The sequence below is a fragment of the Podarcis cretensis genome (genome assembly GCF_951804945.1).
Source record: "Podarcis cretensis genome assembly, chromosome: Z".
Taxonomy (NCBI): Eukaryota; Metazoa; Chordata; class Lepidosauria; order Squamata; family Lacertidae; genus Podarcis; species Podarcis cretensis.
In genome coordinates, this window is record NC_137184.1 from 18,934,188 (window position 1) to 18,954,760 (window position 20,573).

Genomic DNA, 20,573 nt, shown 5'->3' on the forward strand with positions numbered 1-20,573 from the left:
TCTTAGAAAATCAACCGTACATCGGATTTGCACTGTTCCACTTTTATTTTACTCCATGAAGGAAGGACTACAAAATGGGGAAGGTTTGATACAGGGCAGCCATAATCCTTGAGCATACCAGTACATACACAGGAGCCCTGCCCAGTTGCTATGCCAACCCTGATGGTCCTAGTCAGAAGACCATCAAGATCACAAAGAACTTGCATATGGGAGTGGATTCAGCACAGACTGGAACAAAGGACAATAATCAGCTCTTCCCTCTGGGGGCAGGAAACTGCAAACTCCCCTCTGTCACCTGGAAAGTACTCATGGGGAGGGGAAAGGGGGAACCAGCCAGGTGACAGGACACTCAGGTTACCACCACAACTCCTCCCTCAACCCCTCCTTTCTGTGATGTATGTATCTGAGGGGTGGTCTTAGGTTACACCCCTTCTGTGATGTATGTATGATGTTTCTGGGGGTAGTCTTGATCTACAGGGTGGCAATTTCAAAAGTCTTTATAAGGTCTTGCACACCATTTTTCTGGGTCCTTCCTCTCTCCTGCAAGTGAGGGGAGCACCCTGTTGCAACAGTTCAATAAAGGCCAAGCCTACAGGCTGCTGTTTTGCTCCAAGTTATCCTGGTTGGTGTCTTTGTTTTTGTCCAAGGGAGCCCTCGGATTTTTCCGGTAACACCAACATCAGGGTCTTTTCCAGGGAGTCTTCTCTTCTCATGAGGTGGCCAAAGTATTGGAGTCTCAGCTTCAGGATCTGTCCTTCCAGTGAGCACTCCAGTGAGCACTTCAGTGAGCACATCCGTTTCCTTAAGAATGGATACGTTTGATCTTCTTGCAGTCCATGGGACTCTCAAGAGTCTCCTCCAGCACCATAATTCAAAAGCATCAATTCTTCGGTGATCAGCCTTCTTTATGGTCTAGCTCTCACTTCCATGCATCACTACTGGGAAAACCATAGCTTTAACTATATGGACCTTTGTTGGCAAGGTCTCCTGATAGATCAAATCCTCTTTTGAAGCCATCATTGCCTCCTGTGTTAATGAGCTCCATAGGCATGCATGAAGAATGACTGTCTTTTGTCTGTCCTGAACCTTCCATCCTTCAGCTTCATGTGGAGCCACTTGCTTTATGTGTGTGACTCAGGGCTCATCCACATTTCCACTAGCCCTGCAACTTGCCCCTGGGAAGACCTACTGTTTACCTCTGAATCAAAGCAAACGTTAATTGGGTTTTCTCCAGATTGACTTTTGCTCCAATTTAGCACTAAAGTGTGGGTTTTCAAAGGCAGGAAAGAGGCAAAACCACTCAAGCCCATGCTATCTAGGCAGGAAAAAGCAGAAGTGTGTACAAGCTCTCAGTGTGGCTCTAGGGCTGCTCCAAGTAATTTGTGACATTGAAATATCTGTGTAAAACGGTAAAGGTAAAGGACCCCAAGATGGTTAAGTCCAGTCAAAGGAGACTATGGGGTGTGGCGTTCATTTCGCTTCAGGCCAAGGGAGCTGGTGTTTGTCCACAGAGAGCTTTCTGGGTCATGTGGCCAGCATGACTAAACTGCTTCTGGCACAATGGGACACCGTGACAGAAACGCCATTTACCTTACCTACCTATTTATCTACTTGCGCAGGTACGCTTTCGAACCTGCTGAAATGGAAATGACTTCCAGACAAGGATTTGGAGGGAAAAGAGATTATAAAGTCACAAATGGTGAGATGGAATATTAATTGGTTGTGGTACCGATGGAATTGAGAGGGAAGAATGCTTGGGGGAAACTTCAGTCTTGGCTTTTCTTCAGTTCTAGCAAAGAGGAAGTATTCTGCATATGATCTGGGACAAATTCAGAGAATGATACTATTAAGATTATGGTACTTTGTCTGGGAAAAAAACTGGGGGAAAAGAAAATGGAAGGTCCTAGAGAAGGAGGTCAGGATACTATCGTAAACACAAGAGATGGAAATTCAACAGGAAATGGAATTGAACATTGAACAGGACATGAACTAATGGATATATAATGATGTAAAAATATTGAATATTAGTTCAATGTGTGATTGAGGCATCTAATCATAAGCCTGCATTTTTATTGAGGCTTGATCAGGGCCTGTATTTTAAAATGAGCTTAAAGATTTTCAAATGTTCATGCCAGGCAGAAGACCAGCTGCCTAAGAACCTTGGCAAGATGTTTTTCCTCCTAGACAAGGGGGCCCCCTGATTTATAGCAGAAAACAATTCTCAAAGTCAAAAAGGGAATTACAGGCTGACAGCCAAGGTTACACTGACCCTACATATTACAGAAGATAAAAAAGCAGAGATAAACATAATTAAGAGTGGGTAAATAGTAAAATAAAACCATGTGCCTCCCATTAAACTTGAGCCATATTTTCCTAAGGTTCAAAGGTCAAGAGCAGTGAAAAAGGCAACTGGCTTGGCTGGAGAAGATAGGTTTTCTTTCTTTCTATTTTTGAGGCTGGAAACTGTTCCTTACTTTGAAAATGTTTATTCTTCTAAAAAGCTATCTATGTTATGTATTAAAAATATATTGGCTTAAATGTAATTATGCAAAGGAATTAGAAGCTAAGAAATGTTAAATCCTTATGCTAGATTCTTATTTCATATAGTTGGAAGAGATCACAGGGGCCATCAGCCACCAGCCTAGCCCCCCCTGCCAAGCAGGAAACATCATTAGAGCATTTGTCAAGCTTTTGTTTAGAGACCTCCAAAGGAAGGAGATCTTTCAATGATGATCCTTGACATCTGTTTAAGATAAAAATTTGAGATTAAACCATCTGTTTTGGAGGGCAATAGGGCGAGGTGAGCTGGTAATTAAGGTTCCTTGTTGAGACACATGTAAGATATATTACTACTTATTTGTCATTTATAGATAGAAGAATATATAGCTTTTTGTTTCCCATAAAAGGACAGAAGGAAATGGGTGTATCTTTTGTGATTGGTTCTAGCAAACAGCCAATAGGAATTTCAACCAGGCTGATTGGACAGAGGCAGCCACAGGAGGAGCAAGGGGGCTGGATTAAGGAAATATAAGTGCTGGCCAGAATGGCAGGAGGCCAGGCCAGAGCTTGGTAACCATATACCACTGTGCCTCCTATTTATTTGTCTGACAAATAAATTATTATTTTAATTTCTCTATTGCTGCGTTGAATATTTCATTCCAGCTAAGCGTTAACCACAAGCAGGGTGCTACATGATCAAAGTGGTGAGACTTTAAGGTGGATATGGATGGAAGAATTATTATCATTCAATATGGAGTAAGGGTGGTGGGAATTAATGGAGGGAAAGTTACAAGGGGAAAAAAGTTAAGATTTATCAATAATAATAGGGAAACTTTCTTGGAGTTTTCATGTGAAAAAGAAATAAATGATTCTGAGACACCTTGACTTAAAAGAAATATTGTTTAACAGAAAGTGGAGAAGATGGATGTTAGCATGGACTGAATGTTTTAAATAATTATATTTTCTTTTTTATGTAACTGGTAGTTGGAAAACTGGAAGTTTTCTTTTTCTAATGCTTTTCCCCCTTTTATCTTTTTTATTTTATTATTCTCTCTCCTTCCTTCCTTCCTTCCTTCCTTCCTTTCTTTCTTTCTTTCTTTCTTTCTTTCTTTCTTTCTTTCTCGATGTTAAGGGCCTTTAGTAAGTCTAGAGATTGTATGGTCATGGGGGTGGTTGATGGTTGATGCAGTACCTTGGATGAGAGACAGGAAAAGGTTGGTTTCCCAGGGCCAGAGGCTGGGAGAAGAAAGGAAAAGTTCCAGGTGACAGCTGGGAGGAGCTACTGTCCTCTTTGGTGATAAGAGCCAAGAATTAGTTTTAAGAGAGGACTCTGCATTTTACTTACTCAATTTGTATTTTTTCTAGTTGTAATTTTACTGTATTATGGGGAAATCTTTTTTAAAAATTCAAAACAGACAAACGAAACAAAAAGCAAGGAGATTCCAACTAAACATCAGGAAGAACTTTCTGACAACAAGAGCTGTGTGGCAGTGGAACAAACTCCCTTGGTGGACTCTCCACCCTTGGAGGGGTTGGATGGCCATCTGTCACACATGCTTTAGTGGAGATTCCTGCATTGCAGGGGGTTGGACCAGATGACCCTCAGGATGCCTTCCAACTCTACAGTTCTATGATTCTATAATATATGAAAAAGAGAATGAAGATGATTCAGGCATAAATGATGAATAAAAGATGAAGTTGTGAGTGCCTTGTCCCAGCTCTGAACTTTGGCAATTGCTTGTGCCAGATCTAGACCTTCTTTTCCGCACAGGAAGACACATGTGGCAGTTGCTGCTCTGTCCCTTCCTCCTCCCCAATTTGTCTGGGGGGTACTTGCGTGTTTAATTCACAAAAGCCAAATCAAAGCTCTGTTGGAGGCTTTGAAGTTGTTGTGAAACGGATGCAGCCCAGTCTGAACTGGCTCTGTTGGTGCCAGATCAGAGCCCTTCACATTGATTTATTCATAAGTCTGTTTGATGGCGCTGTCAACATTGTGGTGCCAAAGAATATCAGAGGCCCAGATTAGTTTTACTCTTACAGCAGCTCTGGGAAATTAGCCACAGTTGTACCACACAGTGGTGTAGTGAGGGCTGGACCTTGGGGCCAACATTTGGAGTCCACAGCCCCAGATGGTCCCCATACCACCGCCCACCCCCACAGAGCATTGGAGGATGGTGGGAAACAGGACCTGTATCAGGGTCTGTATCAGCACCCACCCAATGTGGGCATTCTTGGGCCCACTGGGGCTTCCTTATTATAGATGCTGGTCAGTCATTGCTACAGATGACGAATGGACCAATGGATTAGATAGAATTCTGTGCTTTGCAGCTGGAATAATAATATAGGAGATAATTCAAAGGAGAGAGGGCTGTGAGTCAATTGAGTCCAGGGTCTACAATTTCCTGGGTACACTGCTGTCCTCACCCAAGGAAACTAGAAATGATGCGGGGGGGGGGGCAGGCTTGTTGGCCAAGGCCACTGTGGATACCCAACTTCTTCTGAGTGCCACTGAGTGTATTATCTAAATCTGGATGTGATCTGGGGACACCAGGCACCTGATGAGTGCCAAGTGGGGCAGAATAATTGCACCCCTTCTGCCTTCTTCCATAGGCTGGAACTGCTGATGCATCTTGCAAATACATTTACCTTCTCCTCTTTGTGCAGCATCACCTTTCCTGCGCACGAAGTGTGATGCTGATGCTTCAAAAAAGCAAGATGGTTCTGATCAGCTAAGTGGATTTCAGGACCTCTGCTTTTGTTAAAAGCACTTTCCAGAACCCCCACCCTGTCACTCATCAGCCTCAAGCCTCTGGGACAGATTCCCTGCTCAGAAAGAATGAGCTCCGAGACTTGGGCTCATCCACACTTAGCTTTTGCCCCATGCTATTGGCACAGGTCTGTGCTTTAAAGCTCTGTGTCTGAGTCCTCCCCCACCCTCACTTTCCCCTGGAAAACCTGCTCTTTAATGCTGACTTGTAACAAATAGCAATTCAGGTTTTCCTTGGAGTGCCATTTCTTCTGATTCAGTGGTAGTGGGTTTTCGCAGGGAAAGCTACTGAGGAAGAAGAAGAAGAAGGAGGAGGAGGAGGAGGAGGAGGAGGAGGAGGAGGAGAATTGCTCAGACACAAATTGTACAAACATGGCACAAAAGGAAGTCTGGATGAACTTTTTGAAACAGGTGGCCAAGTTTCAACCCTTCCAGGCATCCTTGGCCATCTTGACATGTAACTCTACCTCTGCAGCAGCCTTGACTAGAACAACTGGGCAGCAGAAGAGATCGACTCCAGACAGATCTATCACTCTACTCTAACTAGGCTACCATCTGAGTAAGTAATAAGGTCTTGGTAGAGAGGAATCACTTGCAAGACTCTGTGGAAACTGGTGAACCAGTTACATCCCTACTGAAAGACTGCCACCGCCACCAACCATCTGTGCATTACACCCATGGCTACTAGCTGTGATAGTAACTATGCTCTGCCTCCATGGTTGCAAGCATTAATGCTTATGTACACAAGCTTCGGGAAACTGCAAGAGGGGAGAGTATTGTTGTTGTGCTCTGGTCTTGTTTGTGGGCTTCCATAGAGGCATCTGGATGGCCACCACAAGAACATGATGCTGGACCAGATGAGCTCTGTTGGGCCTGATCCAGAAGGTCTCTTCCTATATTCTTATCTGCTTGGGGTTAGACATTACACCACTGGGGCTGGATCAGGCCTAGAATTACATTTTTAAAAGTCATTTGTCTTACACACAAACATGCACACTGCCCCCCACAAAAAAATATGTGGCTGATGGATCAAGGCCCAGGAGCTATGGTCTGGTGCAGACTGGCTGGTGTCTCTCTGGCACAGTTGGCAGCCACCTCCTCACTGTTTTTCCAAAGGCGAAGAAAGATCTCAGCAGCAGACCAGGATGTGGTGAAAGAGGTTGGAGGGGGGAGGAAAAGGAAAGGGGAGTGAGATGAGGCTAACGTTTGTGGACAGCTGGCCTAGAAATTGCTGAAGGCTCATGGGGAGGAAGGGAGAGAGGAAGCAAATGCCAGAAAGCAAGAGGAGCAGAGCCCAAGAGGAGGTTTTTCCTTGCTGCAGCTGGCAGCCCCCTTTCCTCATGCCGCCTTTATCAGACCTGGTACCAGGTGGTTGCAAAGGGGCACATGACTTGTCCCTTGTCCTTGCTGAGTGTTGGGCAGGTTTGGGCATTAGCAGAATCCTCATCCTGCAGAAGGAAAATGCAGCCTAGCATGTAGAGGGACGCCCCAGAGTCTGTGTCACTCTGAGTACTCCAGCTCAATGATTTGGCCTCTAGGGACCGTTCAATGAATATTTTATCTGAACCACTTAGAGGTCTTTCTCAATAAAATAGGATATAAATCTTGCCAAATAAATATCATAAAATAAATAAATCTGCAGGGCACTAACCTTAGTGGGTCACAGAGAGCAGAGGATTCACGAATAGGGAGCTGAGAAAGTTGAGGAGGCACCTCATGAAATTAGAATAATAGAATTGCAGAGTTAGAAGGAATTCCAAGGATCATCTAGTCCAACCCCTTTACTGCAGGATTTATAGTTAAAGAATCATTGACAGCATCCAACCTCTGTTTGAAAACCTCCTGTAGAGGATAATTCACCACCTTCCAAAGGAGTCCATTCCACTGCTGAACAGCTCTTTGGGAAGAAAGTTCTTCCTAGAGTTTAGGCGGAATCTCCTTGTCATTTGAATCTATTGATTTGGGTGCTCTCTGTGGAAGGATCTGCAACCAAATCACAGATTTCATAATAGTCAGGAGACTCTATGATGTATTATCCTCTAAACTTTTGTGGTGGGAAAGGGAACCATAGAAACTAAATCTACTTCTTTCTGTCCACTTCACACTCTTTTTCCTACCTGCAATGGGAGAGGATGTTTATTTGCTCCCCTTCAGAGAGCAATCTCCATTTTGAACTGAACAATGGATATCTGTAATGTTCATAGCTTCTAGAGATAAGTTGCACATGGCTGGTGCTTTTCACTCTGCTAAAAGAGATATTTTTAAGAAAGAGGAAGCATGAATACTAAATAAAATCTCCTCTCCTGCTCATCAAAATCCATCCAGCATTCCCTTCTGGAGCAGCAGCCTTCTCCATCTTTCATGTGACAACCCTTCAGGTAGTTGAAGGTGGCTCTCATCTAACCTCTCTTTCTTCTCTTCTCCAGGCAAACATTGCCAACTCCTTCCACCGTTCTTCATAAGGCTTGGTTTCCAGACCATCATCTTGGCTGCCCTCCTCTGCTCTTCACACCTTCTGGATTCCCAATCTCCTCCTCAAATTGGGGTGCCCAGAACTGGACACAGGACCTCATGTGGGGTCTGACCAAAGCAGAATGGAGCGGTACTATTGTTTTCTATTCAACATGGCTTAAGAAGCAACTTCCTAGCAATTAGCTCCCATAAAACGAGACATGGAAACCAGCCATCCATATCAAAAGAGATTGAGTTAGCAATGGTTGTTCTGGAGACCACTTACACTCAGCATTGGGAAAGAAAGGCACTGGTTGTTCCTAGAGGTGGGGTGGGCAAATGGATCTCCACTTTCCCCCACTCCACAAAGGCTGATGACAATCTGGCCAGGGCCCTAAAGGGACTTTGTTGGGGGGGGGAGAGTGATCCAGGGGAGGGCTGGGGAGGAACAGGAAGCAGCTTGGATCTGGAGCACCACAAAGCAGCCACCTGATATGCTCCCAGACTGGGTAGGTATTTGGATCAAGCCTCCTCTTCAGATTTCTATTTTTAACAAATGAGTGATGAGTCTTTGCCCCAATCTCCATCCCATTGGTGAAAGTATAGGAGGGCTTTGGATTTTAGATCATTCAGCTGCCCTTTATTATACCTCATTCACTTATGGTTACAGTCTAAGTGGGGGCAGTATTTCAGGAGAAAGGACCCTCTCTGTGCCCTTCACCATCTAATTTTAATTGCCGAAATAAAGCTGTTAGATTAACTTTAACTGGTCTAAACCAGCTGCGTAAGAAATAAAACTGAAGCACTAGCCCCCAGGTCCTAGTGTTTGGTATTATTGTTTTTACTTTTGCTTTTTGTAACCCTTGAAAATTTTAATAAATATTATTTTTTTAAAAAAAGAGAAAAAGAGAAGATGTTGGGGAGAATACATGAGAGAGGAGGGGTGTGTGTGTGTGTGTGTGTGCTTCATTTGCATCTGAATAGACAAAATCTCATTGCTACCAAGTAGTGATTTATTACATCAGCAATATGTTCTACACATGAATAATTAATTGTCGTCTGTGGTGATGGTTTTATTGTCCAGACAGAGCTTTTCCTGGCTTGCTTCTGGGTGTGGAGCAGAGACTCTGCGCTGCATCCTGCTCTTACACTGGAACTGATTATTTCCCAACCACCACCACTCCAAGGGAGTAAGGCCTCCTTTCACTGCTTACCACCCCCTTCTTCCTAGGCTCATTGAACATGCCAATGCCTTATGTGGGAGGAGGAGACGCGTTTTGCAAACCACCTCTATGATGTCCACATGCTGGAAGCAAAGTCATGTCTGCTGTTCAGATCCTGCCTGTGCTTCCAATCCACACCATCCCATGGCCCATCACTAAGCCCCTTGCAGCACCTGCATAAGAGGAGACTGAGAGAAAACATGACAGCTGTTTACAAATATTGGAAGGACTGTCACATGGAAGATAGAGCAAGCTTTTCTCCCTTGAACCAACAGAATCAAGTTACAAGTGGAACAGAATCCCTCAGAAGGTAGTGAACTCTCCTTCCTTGGAGGTTGTTAAGCAGAAGTTGTATAGCCATCTGCCATGGCTGCTTTAGCTGAGATTCCAGCATTGTAGGGGGTTGGACTAGATGACCCTCCAGATTTTCCTTCCAGCTCTACAATTCTATTCTATAATTCCACCTCAGCATCAGTTGGGTGGTGGTGGTGAATGGGATGATAGAAGGGGCATCCTTTGCCCAACAGGAAAGCATCACTGGGCTTGGTCCTAAATTGCAACAGGCGCCCACAAGAGTTGCAACAGACAAATCACAGTGTGGTGGTGACATTTGCTAACCATTCTGTGGCCTTCCTCCTGAGGTTCTGGACCTGGAGAAAATAAAGGAGGGAGAGCAAACTGTATCCCAGTGGAAGCAGACATGGAAGACCAAAGGCAGCTCTGGTATATGGCACAAGGAAAGCAAAACGCCTCCTCAGGACAATCCCATGGCTGATCTGCTACTTGATGCAAGACTTGGCCAGCCTGTGGTGTGCCAGAAGCAGTTCTCACACATACCCTCTCAATGGTGATGGCTGAATCTTCTGCTGTTTTGCCTTCCCTGTTAAAATGGCCCCATGCCAGTGTGACTGCCAGAACCTTCCAGGATCAGTGTAGAGGTTGCTAATGCTGGACTTGTTGTTTTAAATTCTTATCACAATTGCAGTGACTGTAAGGAGGAACAATCTCATTATTTAAATATATACTTGTGGGATTTTGGGGTTCAGACTCTGAATTCTAAGTTTGTTCAGCCTGGAGCCCTCCCTTGAATCCAAAAGTTTGTTTAGTCCAAGGGACCCTCCAAGCTGGTGTTTTGTTGCAGTGGGTGTGCCTCTGCCATATGCTCTTTACACAACAATAGTGCATTAGTTGTGGATTTATTCTGCCTTATCAGTTGCTCTGCAATGCTTCCCTAATGCTGCCACATTATTGCTCTCCAAAGGGGCTATTTTTATTTTTATTTTATTTTTTAAACAGCTGAACTTTTATTTTATCCAAAACCAAAAATGAAAGCATTGCTCTGTTTGATGAGTGGGGAGAGGCTTGGAAGGAGCTGTGTCTTGTTTAGAGAGGGGCAGAGTAGAAGGGAGACCTGGATTAGAGGGGTGGGGCAGTGCCATGTCTCTCTCCACACTGGAGGGTTGAGGAAGGGAGTGGGTGGTGGGGAAGGGGCACCACGGATTTTGCAGCTCGCTCCATTGCCCAGTAGCTCTCACTGCACCACTTGCTTGTTGGAGCTGCTGCCAGAGTCCTGGGGCTTCATCACTTCTGGGAGCTCTGGGGGTCTGGAGAAGGGATCAATGTGGAGGGACTCAAAGGCATCTTCATGGCTCTGAAGGCCAAGGCAACTGTTGCTGGGGTCTGAGGTCATGCTGTCTGGCTGGTGAAGCCACAGTCTCCGAGGGTTTTGCTGTTATCCAACAGCTGGGCATCCTGGTGTAGTCTTTGTTCTTCTGGCGGGGGGGGGGGGGCGTCTCTTAAGAATCCCCTCAACAATTCTTTTCAGCTCATCCACCATACTTGGCATCTGTGAAGATGGTCGTCTTGTGACATAGGATCATTAGAAAGACATCCATCTCTGCAGCTGGAACCTAAGCCTAGACCCCCCAGAGAGGAAGTAGCAGCAGAACCCCCAGTATCCCAACTTGCATCCAGATGGGCTATAGTTAAAGAAAAGCAAGGGGAAAACAAACCAGAATATTTGAGGTATAAAACCATTACAGAATTTCAACAAGAAGATAGGGAATACTTCGCAGGCACAAACATTATTGAACATGGGATAGGGTGAAACCACCCTGATAGTGCAAATCAGTGCAACAAAAGGGGGTGTCTGAAGGGTTTAAAAAACAACAACTTTATTGCCATTATTAACAACCTGTGCAGTAGCAGGGTATTACATAAAATACAAAGCAAACAAACAATAAACAATGAGAGAAAGGAATAGTGACACACCAATATAAATTCAGACATCCACATTTCCCATGTGGCATGGATGGTGAATGTTGAGCATCCAAACCATAGAAAATAGAATTCCAGCAGGTGACATAAAAGCGTTCTGGATCCTTCATCCCTCTGGAAATGGGCAGGGCAGGGCTTTCTTTGAGCATTAGTAGTGGAGTCATGTAGATAACATAATACAGAAGAGTGAGAAGCAGGAAAAGATGCTGCTCGCTGTTGGATAGAGCAGTGGTTTTCAGCCAGTGTGCCGTGGCACCATGGGGTGCCTTGAATGATAGTTGGGGTGCCACAGGAAACACTGGTCTCTGTTCCGCTTTCTTTCCTTCATTCCCTCCCTCCTCTGTTCCCCTCTCAAGTCTCTGCTTCCCAAAGGCTTGCACAGCTGTTTGTTGCAGTAGCCCTGGCTACAAACTCTGAAGGCGAATGGTACCTCCGGCAGTGGCATAGCTAGCTGCTTGGGTGCCCAGTGCGGCACACGCGTCCTGCAGCCAGGGGTAGGGCCAGCCGCCCATGGGGGTGGGGTGTGCTGCATGGAGCCTCTCCGCCACCTCCCCCTCAGCTGTAGGGTGGCTGAGGGAGAGGCGGTGGGCAGACGCAAGCCCCCCTGCTGCCATTTCAGGCAGCGCAGAGCCTGCAGGCACCCAAGCTACCATGTCACTCCCAGGAGAGATGCGTGGCTCAGACACATTGCAGGCTCTGCAGTAAGTGCCGGCCCCCATGGTGTAGTGCCCAGTGCCAGCCGCATTTCGTTACATTTGTTGACTGAACTAAAAAGTTTCAGGTGCCTAATTTTATTATTATTATTTTATAAAACTCATATTTTTGTCATTTTGTCACACCCCTCAGTGATGACACCTGGGGTAGCCCACACACCCTGCACCCTTCTTCCGCCACTGGCCTCTGGGACACACCTCTCAGTGGGGCGGGGAGGGGGCAGTTCAGAGACCAGGGCAATGGCAGCAGCTGCCCAGAGGACTCCCAAGTAGAGGGGAGAGGAGAGGAGGCTGAGGGAACACTCCTCAAGGGAGGGTGTTGGGAAAAGGGTGAGAGGCTGCCAGTTCTGCAGGCAAGGGGTGACATAACAGGGCTCCTGAGCCCCACAGGGGTGCTGCAGAAAGAATGTAGTTGGTCAAGGGAGCCATGGACTCAAAAAGTTTAAAAACCTCTATATTAGAGGGTGTGTGTTGTTGTTTTTTTAAAAACTGTTTGCAAGAAAGAAGTGCTGCTGTAATCTATAGGAGTTCCCATCCCACCATCAGTGAACCCCTCCATGTATGGCCTGGAAAAAGTGGAGAGGGGGAAGTTCTTCTCCCTCTCTCATAACACTAGAACTCAAGGACATCCAATGAACTTGAGTATTGGAAGATTCAGGACAGATAAAAGAAAGTCCTTCTTCATGCAGTGCAGAATCAAACTGTGAAACTCACTCCTGCAGGAGGTAGTGTTGGCAACTAACTTGGATGACTTTAAAAAAGAATTGCACAAATTCATGGTGGAGGAGGCTATCAGTGGCTACTGGCCATAATGATAATGTTCTTCCTCTACAGTCAGCAGCAGTAAAGAATGCTTCCAAATGCCAGCTGCTGGAAACCTTGGGGGGGGGGGAGTGCTGCTCTTGTGATCAAGTCCTACTTGTGGATTTCCTATGGAGGCATCTGGCTGGTCACTGTAAGAACAGGAAGGTGGGCTAAATGGGCCATTGGTGTGATCCAGTAGGCTCTTATTAAGTTCTGACGGAGAGGGGTTGGAGGGCCTGCATCTGCTGTTAGGCCAAAGAGATAAACTGGGGATCATATTGTTACACCCCACCCCAATCTCTGAGCAGTGCAATATTCCACAGGTTCCAGACACTCCATCAGGCTTTGTGTTTCCATTTGGAAATGAGGCACAGCAGAGACTGTGGTGTCCTTATGCCATATGGTTGTTCCTCAGCCATCTGGCACGTGCTATGGGGTTCCACAGGACATTATTCTCTCCTTAGTGCTTATTTAATATCTACATGAAGCCATTTATATAGTGGACAGCAGGAGTTTTGGTGCAAGGTGTTGCCAGTATGCTGCTGACACTTGGCTCTACTTCTTCATAATATCCAAATCAGGAGAGGCTGTGAAAGTTTTGGATCAGTGTCTGGATGCAGTGGTGGACTGGAGGAAGGCCAATAAAATGTGCTTTATTCCTGGGAAGATGGAGGCTCCTTGGGTGGGTGGTTCCCTCGTTTGGGATATAAGCAAGTAACCTGTTCTGGGGTGGGGTTGCTCTCCTCCGGAGGAGCATGTGCAATGTTTGAGGGTTCTCTTGTATACATTTTTGTCACTAATGGCCCCAGTATCCCCTGTGGCTAGGAGAGCCTTTTACCAGCTTCATCACACACACACACACACCAGTCATGGCTTAACCTGAGGCCTCTAGCACAGGGTGACTCAAGCACATCTGGCAGTATCATCCTCTCTCCTCCCCTTCCTCTGAAAAGAGGCTGTACTACAGTCTGTATTTCCCAGAGACCCATTGACCACTATAACAAACCAAGTCACATCAGTGACTGGCATAATATCCTGCCAATAGTGAACCCTCCCTCCAGGATGCTGTCTTGGGATTAATGAGGGGCTGCAGCTTCCACTCCTGCTTTTTCCAAGGCTATAATTAATCTCTTTGGCAAGGCCTTAAGCAGTGCATTAAAGAAACACACATCTGATTTTTTTATTTTTTTTAGAGCAGTCAAAATGGGAGCAAATCTCATCATGAGTGAGTGGGAGGGATGGTGACATTTATCCAGCCACTGAGCCTGAGGAGCATTTGGATAAATGCATGCTCCATGCACTACTGAGGAGCTGCCTGGGCTGCTCTTCTCTCATGGAATCAGGAATCACTTGGCATCTGAATCCTGAGTCCCTGAATGCAGAATTTGGCAAAGGCACCTGAAGCTGCTGCTGCCCTCCCTACTTGCACGTCAGGCAGAACCTGTGATGCCAGCTCTGAGATGTGCACTGCTTTGGAATGATACAAAGCACCACCAACGCATGGCACAGAGGGGATGTTTTCCTTGAATTCTCCTCCCACCCACCCCTTCCCTGCCATACAGACAATAAGCTCCATTCGCTTCCAGCATGGAGAGTTGGGGCTGCAACTGGAAATGAGAGGACCAATTGCTCCACAAAATAGTTTTCATGCATTTGGAAAAAGCATCCTTCCAAACTTCCCAAGTCATAATAGGTTTAAATTAACATGCATGACCATTGCTTTGAAATATGTCAATCTCTCTTGCTTATTTGCCCAATTTGGTGCAATTAATTAACAGCTCTCATCAGCTCAAAGGATTCTGGGGCCATTCACATGGTCAGGAGCCACACAAATGCAATCAAATTGGATAACTAGTAGCCTCACCTCAGCCTGTTCTGGAGGAGACCGCTAAGCAAATAAGCCACCATTTAAGTGTGTTGCTAGGTGTTCAGTTGCATATAAGCACAGAGAAAGAATCAGTAGAGAGAGACAGAGAGAGAGTGTGTCCACCTAGCTAAGCAATTGGCATCTGGGGATGTCGAACCAGAAACCCCAGGGAAGCTTTGATCACCAATTGCTTGTCCCCAGCATTGAGAAACCCATGGTATACTGCCACTAAATATGGAGGGTTTAGTCCTGTTTATTATCTATAGTAGGCAGCAACAGAGCTATCCTTCATGAATTTCTATAAACCTGTTTACAGCTACATGTGCTATTTTGAGCCCAACACTTCATTCCATGAGTTAATGTTCAAAAAGGTTTCCAGAGCATAGCCACTGTGTTTTCTCTTGCCAGAGCACCAGACCACAATAATAGCCCTGCTAAATCAGACCAGTGACCCATCTTGTCTAAGCTAGGGTCACCAGATCTCCCTGGTTCCCGGGGTTAGTCCCCGGATTTGCAAATCTGTCCCCGGACAAATTCCATCCCCAGAATGTCCCCAGAATTGCAAATCTGTCCCCAGGAAACATGGCAGTGGCAGCCTCAGCAGCCCAGAGCCAGCCTGGTAGCGCAGTTGGCTCTGGCTGGCTTCAGGAGCTGCTCGCTGCCATGGCACCTGCCATTTTTCCTGCGCCATGGCAGCAGGTAGCGAGCAGCTCCTGAAGCCAGCCAGAGCCAACTGCGCTACCAGGCTGGCCCCTCCTGGGCAATGGACGCCCACCCGTGACTCCCAAGCCTCCCCTGATCTGTCAAAACAAAGGGGGAAGGGGGAGGAGATCGGGGAAGGATTGGGAGTCACTTGGTGAGCGGTGCACCATTGCCCAGTTTTTGAAAAAACTCTGTGCATTTATGTTTCACAGGGTGCGAAAGAAGTGCTTTGCACCTTTGTACAATATGCATATGTGCTTGGTCCCAGGGTCTTTTCCCTCACCATCCCCACTACTGACTCTCTGTTGCTACTCAGCTTCAAATAAAATAAAATAAAGTGTGTCCTCAGATTCATTTAAAAAAAAATCTGGTAACGTGTTCTCACAGTGACCAATCAGGTGTGTCTATTGGGAAGTCCACAAGCAGGATCTGAGCCCAAAAGCACACTACAACCGTGTGTGTTTATGTGTAAGGAAATAATTTCTGCTTCCTGCAGGGCTCCCCATAGGCCAATGGGGGAACCAATCACTCCCATCTTCTTCCCCCAGCCTTGCCATAGCCTCTCGATGTTCCCCCCTCCTTTGGGTTTCATTGGGCATCCCATTCCACAACTGCTATCAGGGTCAGAATGGCCTCCTCTCCGCTGTTCTCAACCATGTTCATCCCTGTTACATTAAATAATTCAGACCGTCACAAATCCCGTGGCATGAAGAAGGCGATTAGGAATTAATAGGCACAGGCTAGAGCTGCAGAGCCTGGTCTTTTTAAAATAAATGAGTTTAGATAGAGCACATGAGAGGGATACATCTAAAATTCAGCATGACTTATTGATGTCTATGCTGGATTCCCCCGTGCTATCCCCCTCCACTTCCTCTGCCTCCCTATCAAAAACTCCCTCCAAGCACACACAAACAGCCACATTGACTTCTCTGCTGCAGCCACTCAGATCTATATGTGACCTGATACTGAGGGCAGCTGGGCTACAGGAAGGGGGGCATTTTCTATTAGAGGGCCCTGAGTCCTGCTGAGACTGGTGGGAGCTCCTGGAATGCAGATTAATAACCATAGCCAGGGCTGTTGCTCAGGCAAGCAAGACACACTCCATCCAAATCAGTGCATGTTGAGTCAAAATAGGAAGAGAAGAAGAGCTTGCTGGACCAGTCCAATGGTCTACCTACTCCGGCATTCTGTTGTCACAGCTGCCAGCCAGATGCTTCTTGTGTTAAACATGCAAGTAGGATTTGAGCACAAGAGCAACTCTCCCCTCCTGTGGCTTCAAGCAACTGGTATTCAGAAACATCCCCATGGAGGTAGGGGCATATAAAGTGGGGGGCGGAGGGGGTGGGCCGCCCCGGGCGCCACTCTGGGGTGTGTGTGTCAAGATGACCCCTGTCTCCCCCCAGCTGTAGAGTGGCCGAGGGCGCACGTACTCAGTATGGGCACCGCTTGCACGGCGTCCATACGGGCTGCCCCTCTCATGTGCCATCCATATGGGTGACCATATGGGCTGCCACGCGTGCCCACTCCGTATGGGCTACCGCATGTGTACACTTCGTATGGGCTGCCGCACATGCGCACTCCGTACGGGATGCCGCACGTGATCAGTTCGTATGGACTTCGTGCATGCACTACCAGGCAGTTTGCCCCGGCCCTCACCATCCCACCCCAAGTGCCAGAGAGGGTTCCTCCACCACTGCATGGAGGCAGAGCGTAGCCTTTGACAGTCCTCTCCTTCATGAATTTATCTAATTCCTTTCATGGGGTTGTAGAATCCACACCCAGGCAGCTCATGAATTGCTGAAGAGCATGAATATATCCATATTAGGCTTCAGGGCTGGCTGTTAGAGGAATGGTTTTTGGAGAGGACTCAGCCTCTTCTTCAGAAGGCTAAGCTCTTTCTCACTCCCCCTCCTCTCTTTTAATCCTTTGATCTTTTTCATGTCAGAAGGAACTGAAATTGTATTCCAGTGATACAAAGATGGGCTCTGGGTGTTTCACACAGTGGGGTGGGTATTCAAACTGGGAGGGGGGGGGGAGATTATTTGGGAAAATCCAAGTCAGGATTCCAGATTCCATGTCATGTAGTTATTGTGATTCTTAATTCTGAGGCCAAAGAAGCTGCGTGTTATCAGCATAGGAGCCAACTCCTAGGGCCCATGGGGGCTTTGGCCCTCACAATAATATATTTGAGGGGGCCAGGCCACCCAAAGTTGATGGGCATTCCCATTCAAATGCTGTGTGCACTGTGTCATGTGATCGATTATGTGGGGCGGGGCTTATTTGGGCCCCCACAAATAAGATCTTGAGAGATACAACTGGAAGACCAACCTTGGAGGGAAGAGCAGAGGTCATTGTATGGCCTTGAGAATACCAGAAGAGTTCTGTAACTGGATCAGACAGATGGGGGCCCATCCAGTCCTGTGAATCATAGCATACCGGTAAGTATAAAGATTGACACAACTTACCGTAAATATGACATCGGAGTTTCCATCACAAACCTTGCTTGACCTTAGTACAAGCCTGATACCAGCCCCATCTCAAAACATGTCCTGAAGGCATTCAGGGAAACATTCTACATTTCTCACACCTTGCATAAAAGTCAACACACATAAATCTAGTTGCCAAGTACAGTCTACTTAACTCCTGAATGGGGGTCATTAAGGCAGAGAGCAGACAAAATATAACCTGTTCAGTTCACAGCCCACTGGAATGATTTTCATTCAAACACTTAATGTGCAAGTGAGGTGAGAAGCCAGAAGGAAATACTGGGATAAATTCAAATTCATAATAAAACTAGCTGCTTATGTCAAGGCCACCCCCACCTCTATTGATGAGCCTTGTCCAAAAGGATATAAGGACCCTAAAATTTGTAGTCAGGGGTTCTCCTAACTCCAGTGGGGACCTTCATTCAGCGCTCACAAGGAATGAGCGCACATGTGCTTAAGGATGAGCATACTCTTTCCCCTCTTCATTTCTCCAAAATTGTCAGACCCTTCTGTAGGCTTTTGCAAATAGCTAGGGGTTCTTCCACTCTCTGGATCAAGGTGTATATGCATGGCAGGATATGCATGGAGATTTCAAGGAAGAGTTGACTTATTCAATCTCTCTGCCCATCTGCCAAGAAATGTGGGCCCCTCTCTCTTGCATTGCTGTAGCAGCAAATTAGATCCTTTTCCTCTCTCCCTCCTTTGGCTGGTTCCCTTTCTGATTGGACCTACTTAGAAGGTACTTATGCATTCTTCCATGCATTACTGAACAAATGCATGAGCCACTGCCAACTTCTCTTGAATGCACCAGAGGGATTATTACAATGAGAGGGTTTAGTAATAATAATAATAATAATAATAATAATAATAATAATAATAATAGGCGATATATTGCTTTCCCACCCCTCCCCGCAAAGCAAGCATCAGAGAAATGGCACTGGCTCAGCCTCTTTGATACCAAGCTGGAGCCTCAGTCTTAGCTTTATGGTTATTTCTCACCACTTTAGGGGCATATCAAAGCGCCACCCCCACCCCATGTCAAGGAATGTTCATTGACAGGCTTCCCCAGATGCAAATAATCCACCCTGATTTTTGAACAAAAGCAAAGCCACTCTCTGGAGCTGTGCACAATGCCTGATATGTGGATTGATATTCAGGAGCTCAGTCCAATATTCAGATCAGCTGTGGCAGCTTCTCCCCAGAGGGCAGAAGAATTGTGTTTCCTTCATATCTTTCTCTCCAGCCCACATAATGCTCCTTTCTGTAGCAAAGGAGATGGCATCTTAAAGGATTCTTGGAAGCAAAGATCAAATTAGAGAGCCTTTCACAAATTTGCCACATGTGTATGACTCTGAATCAAGTTGTCCAACTATCAAGGCACAAGCTGCCCACCCCCCTTAGGGAAAGGGTGAAGGAACAGTGGCTGTGCTCTGACTCCACAGTCAGAAGTAGCTGAATACCAGCTACTGGATGTAATGCTGGTTTCCCATAATGGGCATCTGGTTGGCCAGTGTGAGAAGGAGATGCTGATTAGATGGGCCCCTGGCCTGAACCAGCAGGCTCTTCCTACGTTCATATCTTGCTATACCAGCCTCTGCCTCTGCCTCTGCCTCTCTCTCTCTCTCTCCAAGGAGGGGAGCTGTATTGCTATTGTTTTATAATCTTCATTTTTGTTTGAAAAATATGATGAAAATAGAAGTATACAAAATGTGTAACATAATTTTATTCCACCCCCCTACCCCAAAGCACCAGTGATATTCATGTGCTGGATTTTGGATAGCTGTGATGACTGAGCATTTCTGCCAATTCATATCTCAGCATGTTGTTCCAGAGAGAGTTGTGAGATGCTGATGGGCCCCTCCTTCTCCTGCCTCTTCCCGTGGGGGCCACCATCCATCCAGGAGAAGTATGGGCAGCTGCCACCCACTCACCAACCTCCATCTCATCATCTACTGCCTCCAGCTTTACTATTTTACTCTCTTGTTCTTACAATCTGTTATCAATATTGTTCTCCAAAGGTTCTGTGTCTTGTTTGTCTGGTCCATTTTCATTCACCATTTTATTCATCTCAGCTCTAATCTCTTTTAGTTGTTCATCCAATAATTGCTGTAAGATGCCAACAATCAATGGGATGTCTAATAATATTTTCACCATACTGAATGTTCTTTGTTTTATTAACAGCTCAATCTCCACTTTTGGGTCTTCACAATATTTACAACACACTTAAAAGGTGGCTTATTTGCTTAGCAGTCTCCTCCAAAACAAGCTGAGGTGAGGCTACTAGTTGTCCAATTTGACCTCATTTGTGTGGCTCCTGACCATGTGCATGGCCCCAGAATCCTTTGAGCAATATTTACCTTAAGAGCTTCAGTCTCCCATCTCCAGCTTAAGGTCTTCACAGTGGTCCTTATCAAACCGCATTCTTTTCCCATAGTGATGAAGAGAAATTAATTTCACTTTGAAGACACCATTTTCATTGAGGAAATGAAACTTTAAAATGAAACCTCTTAGCTGTTTATAAACTTTCTTGGTCACAAACAATTAAAACATGCTTTTTGTTTTGCTTACGGTCTTTTAATGATTGTCTCTTCTTAAATCAGCAGTTAGCTCACACTCCAGATGTAAATTTCATCCGGCAGACAGATCATCTCAGTTATGATTTAGAACAATCTCAAAAATAATTAAGAAAGGGAGGCTTTGCTGACCTTATGCCCTAAGAGCTGACCATAAGGGCTATTATGTATTTGGGGAAGAGCAAGATTCCATCACTCTAAGTCACTCACC

At 45.9% G+C, this 20,573-nt stretch overlaps 1 long non-coding RNA gene and 1 pseudogene across 2 annotated transcripts; one reads left to right on the plus strand and one right to left on the minus strand.

Moving 5' to 3' along the window:
• Positions 1–3: 3 nt before the first annotated feature.
• Positions 4–613, plus strand: LOC307207567. Its single transcript, XR_013834727.1, has 2 exons — positions 4–413; positions 465–613. It is a non-coding gene; the product is annotated as an uncharacterized lncRNA (long non-coding RNA).
• A 9,858-nt stretch (positions 614–10,471) lies between these two features.
• On the minus strand, positions 10,472–10,896 carry LOC307208015 (elongin-B pseudogene; annotated as a pseudogene). Its single transcript has one exon. The product of its transcript is annotated as an elongin-B pseudogene (transcript).
• Between the last annotated feature and the right edge of the window lie 9,677 nt (positions 10,897–20,573).